The following is a 19,019-nucleotide window of genomic DNA, read 5'->3' on the forward strand; positions in this document are numbered from 1 at the left end:
AGATTCAGTCTAGCGCATGAGTTGCATGAATACTTGCAAACACTGGGTGATTTCATGGAAGTCAGCTGCACTAATGGAATGACTCAGTAGTACCTTCATATCCCAAATATATTAATTATGCTCCATCGTGTATTGAATTGGAAATGGCATATCCTAAGGTCTTCTCTTGAGATTGATGGTGAAATGCATAAAGTATCAAAGTCATATTAGATACATGCAAGGAAAACTTCTACATGCATGGGAAAGATTCTCACATAAATAAGCAACATGTTAAGTTGCATGCATTGAAAGGACCTTCACATGTGTCATACAAAACTATTGCTTGTGACTAGTATTTATCATAGGTTTCTTTCATACCTTAATTGCATGATCATGAAAAGATAAGTGCATGGAAGGGTAGACATATCTTAAGGGTCTTTCTCTTAAATTGATTAGCAAAATCAAGTGATATGGTTGTCATATCCATACTAGATGCATACGAAGGAACTATTGCATGCATGGGTAATATCAAGATTGCACGCATAGAAAGATTGCATGAAATTAAAGTGCATTAGAATGCTTGAATTCATGCTTTGTACATTGTTCTTGAAATTGTTGATTAAATTCAATACTTGTCTTAATCAACGTAGTTAGACAAGCTCAAAGAAAGGGTTAGAAAGGGGCAAACATTAGTACATGTGAGTACTATTGAAAAAGGGGGCTAATATCAGGTATTCTTGTATCATCAAAAGTATCCCTGGTCAATTAGGGATCAAAGGAAAGATCATATAGATACTTCAAGGGATCTAGGAGATAACTAGCAAGTTGACCAACCAAGGACAATGGGGTTGTCCATGACCTATTTTTACCAAGAGACCTAAGGTAAGGATAGTTAGGGTTGGCAAGGTACAAACCCTAACCCGAAGATAAAGGGGAAACAAGCGACCTAGCTTGCCAAGATTTTGAGATCTCGCCAAGTCGCGAACAATCCAAGATTAAATGCTGGGAGCATTCAGGAAAAAGGAATCACACCTTAGTAGTTGGTCGTACAAACGGCCTCCGAAATTATCATTATTGTACACTTAGGTACATTTTTTGGATTTCCTTGCTGAAGGAACTAATTAAAGGCAAAACACTTAATGCTTCAGGTTAAAATCTTGGAGGGAGAGGTAGGTTCAGTTACCTTCGACTGTCTGCCTGGCCCTATCCAAGGGGGTTGTTAGCTGCACCAGGTATATGGACCTAACCCGTTGTGAGAGGAATACATACTGCTAGCAGACATCCAAAGGCTCTTCAATCTTAGGGAGGATTATTGTTTAGCCATCATTATAGAGACTTCTAATGCTGAAAATGGCATTGTTGACGTAAAAATGAATCGAAAGAAGAGTTACTTAAACTTGACACCGAAATTATGGACGTCAAGTTTATCAAAGTAGGGGATGCCATTTCTCTTTGTTTTCGTGAGGCAAAGAATGTTTAGAAAGAGTATGGGATTACTAAAGAGGAGTTCCATTGCCTTCAAGACTGACTTGTAATTTTCCATTCTAGAAGAGAAGAGTCACAATATGTTAAAGAATTAGAACATACCAATGAGGCACAATCATCAATTAACATATGGAATCCAACTAAGGTATAGAATGATGAAAATCAATTGGTACTATTATGTCAAATTCTGTAAGCTATACATTAATATGTAACTTTAGGTTCCAACTGTTGACATTCCCTTGAGCACCTCCCATTTTGTAGTGGGAGGTAATGCCCTTTTATCCAATGGGTGCTTACGGTATGTATCCAAAATTATTCTCTTTAATCCATGCCCAAAAATGAGTCAACCAGCTAGGATATCCACTAAATAATTGGAATGTAATATCCATGGTGGACATCCAAGCAACAAAACTAATAGCTTGGCCTCCCAAAAAATTAGATAACATGGAAGTCAAGGATGCACTCAATATTAGCAACTATCACATGTACTTGTGCGACCATTCCTTTTGGTCACCTTAGGCTATCATTCTCCATTTTTAAAACATGGAAATATCCTTTTGGATTGGTAGACCTATCCTCTCTAATAAATCCATACTCATAATGTTTATGGAATATTTCCTATCAAGATTCCATCGACATATGCTTGCACCCTACGGCAATGGCTCTCTACATGATCCCACCATTCACTACCCACTCGATAGATACCAAAAGGTTCTACGATATAACCCGTTCATAGGATTTTCTTGAACTCCTTACAAACATTTGGTGACAGTTGGATTAGTTGTAGTAGATTCACATCTGGTTTCACCTCACATAGCGTGTGTGTTTGCTAGGTCCAAACTCATGGAATTTTATCACTACTCTCTTTTCTTTCCACACTTGCTCTTTTAGATTCTTTATAATATTATTACCCTCTCTTTCTTTTGATTTTCATTTATTTTGAAAACAAGCTCCTCTAAAACATCGTCATTTTTAAGAGGACCCACCTAGGTATCCAACACGCTCTTATCATCCCTACTAGGTTTAGGGTTAAGTTTGCTTGTACAAGGGTCATCTTTCTGATCATCTTTTAGTTTTCAACCTCTAGTTACTTTGGGCCCTCTCCTTTAGTATTCTCATTATTCACACAATGGTTCACAAGCCCATGTTGTTGACTACCTTGCTAGAGAGAAATAATCCTACTCCAACAGGTAGTGGCTAAGTGACTGGACTTATCGCATATAATATTACATTTGACATTAGGACAATTATGAGAGAAACATTGTAGTTGAATTGTGATGGGCCCACATCATCAAGATTTATAGTACCCATCATATTTTGCTAGCACTTTAAAAAATTAACATCTATGACAATCTGGTGGTATTGCTTAGTAATCATATCTGTACAATGTTTCATCATATCTTTTACTTCCTCTACAATGTTTGATGGAGAGGTAACTAGTGGCTTTAGGAGCTACCCCCTAGGTTTCACAACTTGCAAAGGGGGTACTACATGTATTGACCCTTAGTTTACAAAAGAAGCTCTTTGGCTAGCTATTGGCTTAATAACATTTGGAGAAGCTCACAATAAAGGCACATTATTCTGCATCATGCTTCCTCTACCATTTGAGTTGGTCACAAGGGTACTGATTGCACCTTGATCTCCACTAACCAATCCCAAATTATTTCCAAGGCTAAGGCTTAAATTTAGATTTTCCCTCAATACGTAGGCTACTTCTAAGCGGGACTCTACTTCCTCTGCTCGCGTTATAGCATATATCTACTAGAGGGACACTACTCAACTACACTTGGATATTGAAGTCCAATCCATACAATAAATATTGCATTTGGGAAATAGGTGGGATAGGGATAGAGGCTTGCAATTTGCAAAAGACCTATTTCATCTTCTTGTCGTATGCTTAGACATTTTCATGGAGCTCTTGACATATCACATTTAGCACACACACCAATATTATCCACCTCTCTCAAGGGAAATTTCCCTTTAAAAGGTTGCATAAAATAAATAAATTGTGGTTATGGTACCAGCTTCTAAGTTGTGATACTACATTGTAGCCCTCCCTTTTAGGGTCATGTTAAAGAACATCATTAAATGTCCCTCATCCTGAATTTGGAAATTAAACATGAGTTTCTAGAACTCATTGATGTGAAGCTCTGCATCCTCCTCTACTAACCGATTAAAGATGGATAGAGGAAAAACTAAAGATGGAAAATTTAACATTCTTGCAAGAATTACAATAGGTTGCACCATAATGACAACCAGATTTGCTATAGGAGTTTGTAAGGGTGTGACTGCAACCCCACTTAAAGTGGGTTGACTTACTGAGAGAAGGGGTGCACTAGAGATTTCTCCTCCTCCTAATGGATTGTTTGTGGTGCTAGGGTCACTAAGACCTCTCCCTCGTAGGTGTATCAAGCTACTATGTTGAGGGGAATATCTTCTTATAATTTTAGTTCATCATCTAGCCCTTTTATCTCTTTTTTATTTTTGGATCTCGACTTAATAAAGTCTATTGGGAAAAAATGGGTCAATCTTGATACTCTTTGGCATAAAGTGACTAACTAGTCCCCAATTAACCAAGGTTCAGGAATTGTTATCGATGGCTTCTAGAAAATGCACCACCTGTTGGGACCAAAAATGGGCTTGATAATCTCTCTAGGGCTCTAGCTGTGGGCCTCCTGTACTCACCCAAACAACCCCATAGCCTCGTGGCCCAGGAGCATATAGACACTATGAATTGATTTATTGAAAGAACATGCTTGTAAATATAATCTATACTCACCCAAGCAACCCCATAGCCTTGCGGCCCAGGAGCGTATAGACAGTATGAACAGATTTATTGAAAGAACATGCTTGTAAATATAATCTATAGATTATAGTCCAACATAATGTCCTTGCTGACTCTAGAAGGAGTACCCAAACATATAGTTGTTAGCACCTCCTAACACAAACAAAGGGAGTACCCCTCGTTCTCCCCCCACTATGGCTTCCGGCCTACATCTCAGGGATTGGACCTAGGATGTGTCATCTCAATATGTAACACATATGCACAAAGTCCACTCTTCAAAATAGTCATTCCAAGAGATAGTATATTTCTCACCAAATGATTCCCCAAGGAAACCATTATACTAAACCTACAACATAGGGAGCCTCACACCCATCGTGGGTCAATAGTTTAAAACCAAGTGCTATGCATCTAGCAAATAGTTCTCTTTATACCATGTCGATGCAATGTAATGAAAAGTGGATGACTTTGAGTGCTCAAATATTTTACTTAAATGAAATTAGCATTGTGAATGTGCTCAAACACTCTTTCCATGATTTTCTTTCACTAATGACTTTGTTGCGATGATAAGGCAGTGCCGGACTACTCTGTGCCACTATACCTCTTAATACTTAAAATAAGATCGAAACCTATATGAAAAGTGCAATAAATAGATCAAATTTTGAACCATAATTAGCACATAAAACCCCCTCTCCCTAGCATTTAGGACTTTGCTTACGATGAATAGGTTAAGAGGTGTTTCCATGTATGTTTTTTCATAATGAAAGCAATAAATACTTACTAAATATACAAATGGAGGTAAGCTGAGGCAAATCCTCATGTCCTATCTTCATTATACTTGCACAAAATAGCTCTAATTTTCTATAATTTTCCACATGATCAAAACCAATTTTTTCGATAACTAAAACTCATTTTTTCTCTATTTGTCACAATTATTTGTAATTAAAATTTTTATTTTTCTACATTTTTTGGTGTGAAACACTTAAGAATATTGATATTCATCATTACTCTCCATTTTCCTGTATGGATACGTAATTTTCCGTGAAAAAACTCGTAAATTGGTGATTTAGCATAAAACCGCACTTTTGCGTGTTTTGCATGTTTTGTATGTTTAACGTAATATGTATAAACGATTAAGACATGCTATTTATGTTGGCATTTCTAATAGAATGAACCATTTCAAACACTAGAAAGTGATTTCAACCCATAGGAAACCAATATGCATCATAAAATCGAGAGGAGGCCCACTTACTCATTAAACCGTATATGTACACCTCGTAATTTGAAAACGGGAAGCCGCTTATGCTCATTTACAACTGGTGATGCTTTCTTAATCTATCTTTCACATTATGTCATATTGGATAATCGACATCCATTCCCGTTCATTCTCTCAGCCCTTATGAACCATGTTTATGGCGAGAGAGAAAGACTGAAATTTGATCTTGCTGAATACTATGTATCAAAGTGATAGATAGCAAAAAAATGATGTAGCCAATGCCCAGGAGCAAGGAGAGAATTGTTGCCACTCGGCTAAAAATTTCCATTTTTGGGGGGATGGAGGAAGCACAAAAAAAAAAGCATCCCACCCCCCATCGTGTTTCATATTTTGAGTTTTTTGGCCTTCTTTAATCAAGATTAGTCTCAAGCCATAACTTATCTAATTCATGTCTTGGTGTTTACACTTGAGTCGAAGTAGTTTGGGCTCAGTTGGGGGAGGTAAACAAGCTCCAAATCGTGATCCCACTAGATGGGTAGCTTTGTGGCATCGAAATCTATTACTATGGCCTCCTCACATGCGTTCTAGCTTCCAGATCCGATAGTTGCTTCATAACAACAAACCTTATGGCCATTAAATGGGGGGTGGAATAGACTTCGATTGACAAATGGACGCTTGCATTTGGTTCTCGACATCAAAATGCATCTAGAAACTCTAGCTCCTTGATCCACAACCATTTCAGTTTCCATGAAAATTTTCTCTTTTACACCTCTGGAGTGTGTTCATATGAAAATATATTCGCAAATTGTAAAAGTATTCAGAAATTAATAATGAGTAAACCGTGAGTTGGGATAGGAGATTTTGAAAGGAAAAAATGTCAGGCTCAAAGGGACAAACATGATTGTGACATAAAAGTTCATTTTTGATGAAGCAAGGATGTGTTCACATGAAAAGATGAGAAAAAGATGGAAATGGCCACATGGGGAAGGGAAGACCTAGATTACGGGGTGGAAGAGGACAGGTGGTTGGGGAAGGAACCCAACACAATATAGAAGAGATATTACATTAGTGAACAATCGGATAATGTTGTTTTCATGAGTATATGTAAAAGAGATGCATAGGGACACGTCCCCACACTTAAAACCTTTTGAACTTATTTTGTTAATCAACAAGGGCCTAATTCTTGACAATAAACAAAATTCTTGCATCCCCATACTTAAGACATGACATACACATATGAACATAAGAGATAGGGTTAGAAAAACTTGGCCCATATAGCACGTGGTCGAGGTGGATAGTCGTTGATGCGCTTGGTGTGTGTCAGAGTTGTCCTCTGCTAGGAACAGCTCCCCACAACACACTTCAATCATGGTAGAGACCATGTAGTAGTATCCAGGGGGTAACATTATCGATGAAGTCCACTAAAGTTATCAATGACAAAGAATACAACACTCAACTCAAGAGTCATTGCTATGGGAATGAGAGATTAGACATTCACCCTATAGCTTACGTCGCTCAGAGAAGAATTGAAGGGAATCCATATCTTACACCACCTGTTTAAGAAACTGACAAAATTAAGGGGCTCACAGGGAGCATGCTAGCATGCACAATTGATAGTGTATTAGTGCATCCCAACCCATCTAGCATAGATGCGAGAAGGAAGGACAGGGAGCCTTATAGTGCAGTGCATAGAGTAGACTGATGTCACCTAATGTGGTGATAGGGGCGCATCCCATATGCAAAGGGAAATGTAAACATACCTAATCACCAGTGTTGTAATGCCCCTAAACTCTCACCTTTCTATTAAATGAAGGAAGGACTAGTCACACTCTATCCCCCCTTTGTCTCTCACTTTGTTGATAGATACAAGAGAGCAACCCATTTCCTCACACCATTGACATAATCCTTATTGTGACTTGTGCAAAGGATTGTATACCTTGTATACAATTGATGGTGCAATCTTACATCCTGCCTTGTGTTGGTATAAAGTGTGAGAAGAAATGCCATGGAGTGCCATATACAAGGAAAGATCGTACTTTATGCATTGAGAGGCCCAACCTGTGCATGCAACGCTCCATTAACACATCCCACCTCTCATTTGGATTGAAAGAAAAAGGTTGGTCACTCACCCCACCCTTTGTCTCACGCTTTGTTGATGAATACAAAGGGTAGCCCATACTCACATCCCCATCTAATTAGGATGAATACTCATGTTAATCAAGGGTTTGTCTATGAAGATCTACTTCGTCTTGTCGATATGCCAAATAGTGTCTACTAATGAATAGACATAGCAAGGGAGGTAGCCAATAGATCATGAACTTGAAGTACATGGAGGAGATTTTGTCTACTATAGGAGTCAAATGCACTATGGAATCATAGGACACAACCACCAATTGAGGTGGATTTGGAATTGCATTCTAAAGATTGCGACAGAGGCTTTAGCTATTCTAGACTATGGTGTGTTACCACCTTTTCCATTGCCAACTTTCCACCCAAGGGTATTACTACCTTTTCTTGGAGCGAGGCCTATTATGAAAGGAAATTTCTTCATTTTGTCCGATAACAAGTTAATAGTTTTTTTCTTCTTTGTTTTTTTTTTCTCCTCCCACTCCTAAAGGTGTTTCAACCTTTTCTTTGGAAGAGTAGGTCGGATAGGGATCAAAGTTCTTTACTCCTATAACCTTTTTTTTTCTTTTTTCTTTTTTTTTTTGTCCTTTTCAATAAGAAGAATCCTAGTATTCAAAACCAACCCCGCCACATTGGATTGAAAGGAAAGGAAATAGAATAGGGGCAACAGCTAGAATTGAAGGTACAGTAGAAAGCATTCACTTCGTCAACAAAATTCACATGAGGATGACTATTAAAAGCAGCGCAAGAAGCATTAAAGAAGCGATACCAAAGGGAGAAAGGAACTATCGACTATGATTGTCAAGATACCTAGGGAGGATAATACTTCTTCAGGACATAGCCATTGATAAAAAAGGGATCATCATAGGCATTTACAACCTAGATCTGAACAGAGACGTTAGGGTTGAGTTCAAGTATCTTGTAAGGGCCCGTCCTAGCGTTGTTGGAGCTTTCCAAAGAACTTGCCAAAGCATGAATCATAGGCAAGGATGAGATAACCTTCTTTGAAATCTTTATGTTTGATTGTCATGGTAAGCATTCCAAGTCTCATCTAGACATTCCAAGTGTAGTAGGCAGTGCTACACACTCGAGTAAGTTACTCATGAAAATATGTGTGCATCATGTGGGTTCAAAATAAGGTATTTTTAAACTACCATTTTTTTACATTTTTTACATAAAAAAGGGTGTAATATAAAGGAGTTATTTATAGATTGAATAGAAATTAGTTATGTTTTATTCATGAAAATTTCACAGATAAGGATATTTATAAATAGGCCTTGAACGCACATGATGTAGAGAGTATACATATAGTAACTTTCTTGAGGCTACATAGAGATTCATCATCTCCTAGCACTCTTTAATAGCCACTCATCACGCAAAGAGGGTAAATCTAGTTCAACAGGGAAAGCAAATTTTGTGCCATATATCAATTGGAAAGGTGTATATCACCTTGTAGGCATAGTATCCCATTTTTTTGTGAAGGTTGTCTTGGATTGGTCTTCTTCTACAATCTGCACCTAATTGTATCCACTAAAATCATCCAATAAAGAATAGAGTTCAGGTCTAACAGCTGGTTAGTGAAGGGGATAGAAAAATGACATTTCTTTATTTTGGAATTAGGCTTTCAGAAGTCCACACAAATCTACAACTTTCCATTCTTATTGGGTACAACCACGATGGACAAAACCCATTTGCTATTGGCCATTCTATAGATGAATTTTGTTTCTAAGAGCTTCAACAACTCTGCTTTCACTAGGGTAGAGTAATTTGGATTCATATGTCTCTATCATTACCGTACAGGTTTAGCATCAGGCTCTAGGCTAATGTGATATTGCCATGCAGTGGGATCAATCCCCTTTAACTCTTTGTAAGACCAAGCAAAAATATCAAGGTTCTCCTTCAATAGGTTATAAAGGGTCAATATGGCTAACCCTATGGTGGCTGCACCTATTATTCCCACTATTATGAAAGATGTATTAGATGAATTGTTTAAATGCATGCAGGATCTTCAATTGAAGGTTGCAAAATTGAATGAGAAACGATAAGAGAAAAGGGAATGGGCAGCAACCCCTAAACTAGGAAAAATGTATCCACTCGTGGGACATGTTGTCAAGTGTTTTTGTGAAAAATTGAAGCCCTAGTCAAATTGTAGCTAGGATTGATTTTTGCTACTAGCTTAGTTATTTACGTGATAGTTTGTTTTGTTATTTTGTAGTTGGATTTCTTGTGTTTGTTTAGCCTAGGATTTGCTTTTGTCATTTTGTTTGATTTGTTGAGTGTGAAACTTGATAGCCTTGGCCGAGCTTGGTATTTTTTTGAATAGGATGAGGCTTGTGTTTGTCAATAACTACTGAACATTGTGGAGCTAGGTATGTTTTCTTGTCGAGACTTTTGTACATCACGAGAATAATGGGTTCACGAGCACTTCACATTGCACCTGTTGATGCACTGCACTCGGGGGTCGTCTCCTGTTCTTATCAAATATTTCCATGCCATGGATTGAGATTATGCACGTTTTGCACCATCATTGGGCACTAGCACGACATGAGATCCACTACAGCTATATGCAGTAAGTTTTAGATGCACACACATATGAGAAAGCACATGTCATTGAGCATGCACATTTCTTGCACACACGATATTTGGGATGCTCATCATAAAATTAGGAACCTCTGGTTGAGAGTGTAAGGTGGTTGGGAGAATTCGAGGGTCGTGAAGGACGCCATCAATTGTGAGAAGGGTTGTTCATATTTGGTCAACATCTTGAGGACCATTATTTTCTAGAGTGTTGGAGACATTATGGACAAGTAGAGCAGACTATATCATATCTTCTTATGAGAGTTGAGAGGTGAGGATAAGGAATTATAAATTAATAAGAAATTTTATTTGCATTTTGCATGGCACACGATCACATCTAGATAGGCTAGGCACGATTCTTCAATACATACATTATTTTGTGTATAGCATGGATTGATTAATTGCATATCATAGATCAATTGCATGTTTTATCAAATCATCTATGGTTGGGCACGGAGTTCATTTCAAAAAACCATATTCCTACTAGAGCACACTACATAAAAAATAGGTTCATATCCAGAGAATATTTATTTTGAAGACTCAAGGATCAAAGAAAAAGATCGTATGTTTTACATCGTCAACAAGTATTTCTTGAAGGAAAAGAGGACATGTGTGCTGAAATTGTGTGCAATTACAAGAATAATAGGCCAAGGAAGGGAATAAGTCGTCCAAGATAAAAGATGGAGAAAAAATGATGTAATTTACAAAAATCAATATTTTGTGCTCGATTTTGATGGATTTTCGTAATTCTTCCCACGCTAACATGTCAACCAAATGTGTTCCGATTGTTTTGAGTACTCGAACAACTATACTTGGAGTTCAAAAGATGAATTTATGATCCAAACAAGTTGTGAATAGGCATATAGCAGAAAAAACGAAGATAGTGAAAAGCTGTAGAAAAGCAAAAGCCAAAAGTTGAAAGCAAAAAGTCTAATGTGTGTGAGTGTGGATAGAAACCTATATAAAGAGATGAGAATGGAGAGTTAAGGGCCTTCCCCCTTACTTACAATTGTATTATGTGAGAGAGGAGAGTGGAGGGTCGCATGCTAGAGTGAGCTCTTGTTATGCTAATTTGGAAGTTGGAGTTTTTGGGTGTCAAAGCGTCGAGCATTGGCTCAAGGTTGTTAAGGTACGAAAATATATCTCACTTGGTTTTTTATTTATTTATTGGTATTTTTGTTATGTTGTGGTTGTGTGATACTCTACCCGCATACGGGTTTTAAAAAATTTTTGAGCTATAAGAGGCTTTGTTTTGTTTTTATGTGGCTTCTGGTATATGATCGAATAATTGAATTTTTTAAGTTGTGTTGTGCATTCGACAAAGTCAATTACCCCAACCGGCAATTCTTAACGTCGTATTATCAAGTTGTGAGTGAGGCTTGCTCCCGATCATCACTTGCGTAATATCTCTTTTTTGGTGCCCTCACTGAGAAGTGTCGAAATTGACATTGTTGTTATTTTGAATGTGAGTTTGTTTTGATTTCTTATGATTGTTGAAAATGGTTGATAATTTTCCTAAGTTCCATGGTAATCATACTGAAGATCCCCAAAGATTTTTAGAAAAAATAGAGCTGTGTTGTTTGATAGAGAAAGTGACTAATCTTGAGGATAAACTCTAGATTTTTAGGTATCAATTGCAGGGAGAAGCACGAAATTGGTTGCTTGACTTTGAGAGAAGCTTGAAATTTAGGAGACAAAAATTGGACTATGAGACTACAAAAAATGCTTTTCTATCTAGGTTTAAAAAAAGAGAAAGTCAAAGTGAGATTTGGGCAAAAATAGAAACTTGTGTTCAAAAAGATGATTAGTGTGTTGAGGACTTTGCTAGGGAGTTTGAAAGATTGTGGAATCGATGGAGCTTAACATTGTTAAAAGGTGAGATAGCCCCAGTTATGTTGAAGATAATGTATTTTTTAAATGGGTTTAAATTAGATGATTTGAGAGTGAAATTAGAGGTAAAAAACCCTAAGACTTTTGAGGAAGTAGTGAAGATAGCTCAATATCAAGAGAGGAAGACCAAAAGAAAAAAATATTTAGGGTTTGATGAACCAAGGGAAAGGTTGAGTTCAAGGCGAGTTGAGAGAAAAGTTTTTGAGGAGAAGAGAGTTAGTTATGCCTATCCTAAGAGAGGTATACTATATTCTCTATTTAGGAGTGATGAGTTGACTTGTGAGAAATCAATTGAAGTATGTGAGGAGAAACTCCCTAGGGTGGTTAAGGAGAAAAATACTTGTTTGACTGATTGGACTGAAGAGTCTAGGAGTGTGAATTCATACCCATTGACCACATATACTTCTAGTTTAGTGATTAGTAATTTAACTAAAGAAGAGGGATCAACTGATGATACTTTGGAGCCTAAGGACTTTAGAGATGAGCTAGAGTTGGATCTGAGTTGTAAAGAAGAAAATGAGAGAGGACGAAGAGTTTTCATGTTTCTTGGGAGAGGATGAGAGTCAAGAAAGTTTTGATATTTCTGATGAGAGAAGGTGCGATGAAACTTTTTATAGTCATGGTAGTGTTGCAGAGAGTAAATACAATTTAGAGAGTGAGCTTATTTGCCTTGGTGATAGTATAGATGGATCCAATTGTTTGAAAGATGAAGAGAGAATAGAGGATGATTTTTTGAGTCTTTTGGAAAACTATGAGGGGGAGGGCTTAGAAATTGTAAGTTTTCAAGATGAAGTTAAGGGTTCGAATTTGTTGCCTAATGAGTTTGTGGAGATTTGTTGTGAGTTTGGTTGTGAGTTTTTTTATCAAGAGAGTATGGAGGTTTTAGGTTCTGACTCTTGTTGTGATTCTGGTATCATGTTGAGATGACAAGCTCAACACATGTGGACATTGATGATGGACCACCTAGTTAGATGGGTCCACACATCTACACTTAGCACGTCGGTGATCATTATGACTCTCACATGGCCACTGACTCATTACTTATTATATTCAGGTTGTTACACCTATTTACAACTAGTATAGTTATAGCACCAGTCGACTAGTGTAGTCGGTTATGCATTGTTTCACTTAGTAGGCCATTTTCCTTTATGTTGTATCTTATCTATACTTTGTGTGCATTGAAAAGTGTGTAGAAGAAGAAGAAGAAATCAGCAAGAAAACGTTTTTGGCCTCCATCTCTCTTCTTGTCTCTTGAGTGAGCTTCTCCATTGTGCATTCTGTGTGTGTTCGACACAGCATCTTGAGCAACTTCCCCCACCACGCGATTCTTGACATATCGGTGTTGTTGACTCAGTTGAGTCTTGTGAGTTGGTTGGTGATGGTTTGAGTAGCCTTAGAGAGGCTTTTGTTTGTGGTATTGATGATGTTGTTTTGAGTAGACCTAACCTCATGTTTCTTGATAGTTGTGTGGATGATTGTTTGGTTGGTTTAGGCAACAACGTTGAAGAGAAAACTTCATCTGATAGTCTTTTAGTTTCTTTGAGTTCTCTTGAAAATTTTGATATTGTTTGTAATGATTCTGATTGCGGTTTTGAGGATCTTAAGAGTGACATTGATGAGGATGTGCGAGAGAATTTGAGTAAGGCTTTAAAAAGAATTGAGAATTTGAGGGAAGAGCAGTTTAAAATCAAGAAAATAGAGTTGAAAGGTATTTGCGAGGAGGTAGTTGGGGATTTAGTAGTTGAGGAGTCTTTGGTTCAGGTTTTAGACCCAAAATTGTTGTATTGTGAAGATGTTATTTGTGATGATGTAGATGTGAAAGTTTCTTCAATTTCTTGTGAGGTTTCTTATAAGGATACTATGGAAGGTGTTTACTACTCTTTGTGTGTGAAAGACTTGATGGAGTCTTGTATTGTTGATGAGTTGAGTGATGTGGCTGGGTGTCGTGGAGTGACCCCATGATGCCAGGAGGCATATTCCACGGTGGATTCCGTGAGGTTTTATGGTGGATTCCGTAAACTTAGATGACCGGGGCTCATAAACAAAGTGGATTCTTTGTGCGAGAAGTTGATGGGGACGCCTGTCCTTTTTGGGCTTTTCATTAATTTAGTGTGTACATGGGTGATTCCATAGCGGGTGATTCCGCAAAATGCATATTAAATTAATAAACTTTTATGAGTTTAGAGTGCGCACTCGTAATAAATTAAGGTTAGGATTTATTTCTAACCAGTTGATTTATTTATGTAGCTGAAGATGGCTAGGTATTCACTTTTGTCGGTTTAATTGTATTATATTACTAACGATTGTGAATGGTTCAGTTGATGTGTAGAGATAGCAGCAGTGGCGGAGGAAAGCATGGGAGTCTAGCGAGTATTCGACCTATGGATTATATTTTGATAGGCGCCACGCCTATATTTTGTCATGTCTATTGAGGCATCGATTATTGATTATTATTTTGTATGCGCCTATGCGCACGGATATGTTATTTCTATTTGGGACATTGTGTTGGGCGTGCCAGACTCTTTGGGCACCATCCATTAGCTTTATTTCCTATTTTTGTAAAAGCAAACTCAAAAGCTAAAAGCTTGTCATATTTTTGTAAATTGGGCTATTATTGAGCATGAAGATGGAAATATACATAAAATACATGCTTTATGAAGTGCTCACACAAGGCATGGGGGGAGATTGAACCCAATTGGTCTCTTGCTCTTGTTGTTCATGCTTTTTACATTGTAATTTGTGCAAAAAGGTAGAGTTCATTGTTCTTGGGGACCTTCCGGGATTCACTACATGAGCATACAACGACTGATTTGCGCACCACCCCATTTGTGGATGTTGTTGGTTTTTGTGGTGTTATGAGTCCGAAGTTGACTCCTTTTGATATTGTGTTTGATTTGGATATTGAGTTGGGAGATCCTTACATAGTGTCTTTAGGAGAAGTTGTAGATGAATGAGTGGATGAATTTGAGATTGGCAACAAAGAAAGGGTCAAAACTTTATTTAGAGACTCTAAAAGTAACATGGTTTTTCCTAGGAAGGATGGGTTGGATATGAACATTTTTTAGTGTAGTTGCAATTTGAGGGGTTTGAAGATGTTGGATTATGGTTGGGATTTGATGAATTTAGAGGATGATGTATTTTTCTTAGATGGTGAGGATTGTCTCAAGGATTTTGATGAGAATTTCATGGATGAGTTTTGTCTACTTGTAAAGGAGTTGTTTGAGAGAAATGTGCCATTTGTGTTTGTTGAGAAGATTGTGGATAGATCATTGGATTTGATTTTTTATTGGTTCATAAATGTTGCATCGTTTTATGAAAGCAATTGCTGCACATGAATGTTTGCAGACTAGGGGGAGGGCTAAATATGTTAAGTGTTTTTGTGAAAACTGAAAAGCCCTAGTCAAATTGTAGTTACGATTGATTTTTGCTAGCTTAGTTATTTACGTGACAGTTTGTTTTGTTATTTTGTAGTTGGATTTCTTATGTTTGTTTAGCCTAGGATTTGCTTCTCTCATTTTGTTTGATTTATTGAGTGTGAAACTTAATAGCCTTGGTCGAGCTTGGTATTTTTTTGAACAGGATGAAGCTTGTGTTTATCAATAGCTACTGAACATTGTGGAGCTAGGTATGTTTTCTTGTCGAGACTTTTGCACATCACGAGGATAATGGATTTATGAGCACTTCAGGTTGCACTTGTTGATGCACTGCACTTGAGGGTCGTCTCTTGTTCTTATCAAATATTTCCATGCCATGGATTGAGATTATGCACGTTTTGGACCATCATTGAGCACTAGCATGGCATGAGGTCCACTACAGCTATATGCAATAAGTTTTAAATGCACACACACATGAGAGAGTACATGTCATTGAGCACTCACATTTCTTGCACACACGATATTTGGAATGCTCATCATAAAATTAGGAACCTCTGGTTGAGAGTATAAGTTGGTTGGGAAAGTTCCGAGTTGTGAAGGACGCCATCAATTGTGAGAAGGTTTGTTCATATTTGGTTAACATCTTGAGGACCATTATTTTCTAGAGTGTTGGAGAGATTATGGGCGGGTGGAGCGGAGTATATAATATCTTCTTATGAGAGTTGAGAGATGAGGATAAGGAATTATAAATTAATAAGGAATTTTGTTTACATTTTTCATGACACGTGATCACATCTAGATAGGCTAGGCACGATTCTTCAATGCATACATTATTTTGTGTGTAGCATGGATTCATTAATTGCATATCATAGATCAATTGCATGTTTTATCAAATCATCTATGGTTGGGCACGGAGTTCATTTCAAAAAACCATATTCCTACTAGGGTGCATTGCATAAAAACCAGGTTCATATCCAGAGAATATTTATTTTGAAGACTCAAGGATCAAAGAAAAAGATTGTACGTTTTACATTATCAACGAGTATTTCTTGAAGGAAAAGAGGACATGTGTGCTGAAATTTTGTGCAATTACAAGAACAATAGGCCAAGGAAGGGAATAAGTCGTCCAAGATAAAAGATGGAGAAAAAATGATGCGATCTACAAAAATCAATATTTTGTGCTCGATTTTGATGGATTTTCGTAATTCTGCCCACGCTAACTTGTCAACCAAATGTGTTCCAATTGTTTTGAGTACCCGAACAACTATATTTGGAGTTCAAAAGATGAAGTTATGATCCAAACAAGTTGCGAATAGGCATAAAGCAGAAAAAACGAAAATAGTGAAAAGCTATAGAAAAGCAAAAGCCAAAAGTTGAAAGCAAAAAGTCTAATGTGTGTAAGTGTGGATAGAAACCTATATAAAGAGATGAGAATGGAGAGTTAAGGGCCTTCCCCCTTACTTACATTGTATTATGTGAGAGAGGAGAGTGGAGGGTCGCATGCTAGAGTGAGCTCTTGTCATGCTAATTTGGAAGTTGGACTTTTTGGGTGTCAAAGCGCCGAGCATCAGCTCAAGGTTGTTAAGGTACGAAAATATATCTCACTTGGTTTGTTTTCGATTTATTGGTATTTTTGTTATGTTGTGGTTGTGTGATGCTCTACCCGCATACGGGTTTTAAAATTTTTTTGAGCTATAAGAGGCTTTGTTTTGTTTTTGTGTGGCTTGTGGTATATGATTGAATAATTGAATTTTTTAAGTTGTGTTGTGCATTCGACAAAGTCAATTACCCCAAACAACCGGCACTTCTTAACGTCTCGTTATCGAGTTGTGAGTGAGGCTTGCTCTCGATCATCGCTTGTGTAACGTCTTAGCAACCCATTGAGAAGAAAGTCTAGAAAGCGTCGCCTGGCACTCGCAAGGAATGTCATAGGGTTTGTGATCTAGGTCTTCCCAAGTCTGACCGAGTGAAAGTGTCCGGCTATTCCCACTTAGGACTAGACCTGAAGTCAAGTTTTTCTTCCTATGAGCAAAGTCTCTATTAAGTAGCTGGCGTGGAGCTCCAGATAAACCACTTTGCGTAGGAACAACAGAGTCGAAGCGGATTTATGCTGCACTTGGTTCATGGAGAATGGAAAACGAGAGGGATGCGAAGCTCAACCTCTCTACCCATAAGGCATCGTCCCATTCCTTTCCCCTAAAAAAACATAAATCAGGATTCTAACTCTTTCATTGGTTTGGTTAGCTATCTAATTTCCTATCACATTATGTTTGATATTCAAAAGTAGCTCCCTTACTTAATCAATTTATACACAGGTTCCTTCACGTAACTTAGGCACTGACACAAAAACAATGTCAAGCAAGTTTCTTTTTCAAAAGTCAGATCTTTATTTATCATAGTCCCGGAATACATCGAGTACCATGCCTGAAGGCTATCCCAGCAATCTACAGGATTGCTGCTCCAAGTTCCACCGTAGACTAGTACACGGGTCTCGAGATCCCATCTCGAGTCACGTTGACCTCTTGTGCAGGATTCGAAGGCAAGGAATTTATAGCCAGAGCCTCCCGTAGCACCAAGCATCCTCCCACTCCAAGTAGCACCCATAACTAACATTTCATGTACACATAGATGCCTCTAAGTTTGCTATTGGAGCTGTTCTATGCCAGCCTGGTGAGCATAACCTAGATTACCTTGTGAGTTTTGCTAACAGGTAGCTCACTGAAAAAGAGATTAACTATTCCATTACAGAAAGGGAAGGGTTAGCTATGGTATTTGCTATAAAGAAATTTAGGCATTATCTATTAGCCACCCCCATCGTCTTTTCGTTGACCATCAAGCCTTGCTTTATCTCGTGAACAAGCCGTGCACTACTGGTCGCATAGCTAGATGGTCACTTCTCTTGTTGGAATTCAATTTCTCTGTGGTTGTACGTAAGGGAAAGTAGCACTACATGGATGATCACATGTCCCGCATACCCACAGGAGAAGCTGTTGGACAAGGCATACCTGACGACCTACCGGACGCTCATCTCTTTGGCCTGTCTAGCAAAAGAGACTTATTTAGAGCCGATCTGATGCCATATTGGGTCGATGATGTAGTTCAAGTGCTAGAGAACAGTCTACCTGAGAGATCTATTGAGAAAGCCAGGCTAAGAAGACTTATCTTAAAGATCCAGCCATACCAACTGATTGCCGGCCAATTCTATAGGCTAGGATAAGATAGTTTGTTTCGTAGATGTGTGTTTGAGCATGAGATACACAATGTATTGAGAGAAGTACATGGTGGAATAGCTGGAGGACACTTTAGTGGGGATACAATAGCCTGTAAGGCGCTACAATCCCAACTATGGTGGCCCACCCTATTCTCTAATGCTACTAAATTTGTAAAACACTGCGATGAGTGCCAGAGGACTAAGGTGCCTGTGTGCAAGGATAAGATGGAGTTGACCCCCGTAATAGTATGACTGTCGTTCGAAAAATGGGGCATTGACTTCATTGGACCTATCAGTCCTGTGGCACAGTACTCCCAGGCACGCTACATCATTGTGGCAACTGATTACATGACGAAGTGGACAGAGGCAAGAGCCACT

This window comes from Lygodium microphyllum, chromosome 26, assembly GCF_053477565.2.
Source record: "Lygodium microphyllum isolate KBCC chromosome 26, Lygodium_microphyllum_v1.1.10, whole genome shotgun sequence".
Classification (NCBI taxonomy): Eukaryota; Viridiplantae; Streptophyta; class Polypodiopsida; order Schizaeales; family Lygodiaceae; genus Lygodium; species Lygodium microphyllum.